Here is a 462-nt window from a genome sequence, read left to right as displayed (position 1 = left end):
AATACAAGAGCACCTGCATTTGTAAAAGAAACATTATTAAAGCTTAAATCACACATTGATCCCAACACATTAATAGTGGGAGACTTCAACACTTCATTCTCACCAATGGACAGAAGCTGAATAGAGAAATAATGAAGCTAATAGGAGTCATGAATCAAATGGACCTAATAGATGTCTACAAAACTTTTCACCCAAACAAAAAAGAATATACTTTTTTCTCAGCAGCACATGGAATCTTCTCTAAAACTGACCATATAGTCGATCACAAAGCAAACCTCAACCAATACCTGAAAACTGAATTAACACACTGTTTTTTATCAATTCACCATGGTTTAAAGCTGGATCTCAATAATAACAAAAACATCAAAAAGCCTACACACTCATAGCAACTTAACAGATCACCTGAAAGCTTTAGGAAGAAGAAGAAGAAGAAGAAGAAGAAGAAGAAGAAGAAGAAGAAGA

This window comes from Psammomys obesus, unplaced genomic scaffold, assembly GCF_907164565.1.
Source record: "Psammomys obesus unplaced genomic scaffold, mPsaObe1.curated_primary_1811, whole genome shotgun sequence".
Lineage (NCBI taxonomy): Eukaryota > Metazoa > Chordata > Mammalia > Rodentia > Muridae > Psammomys > Psammomys obesus.
The sequence above is the reverse complement of the archived record's forward strand: the minus strand, read 5'-3'. Positions refer to the sequence as shown.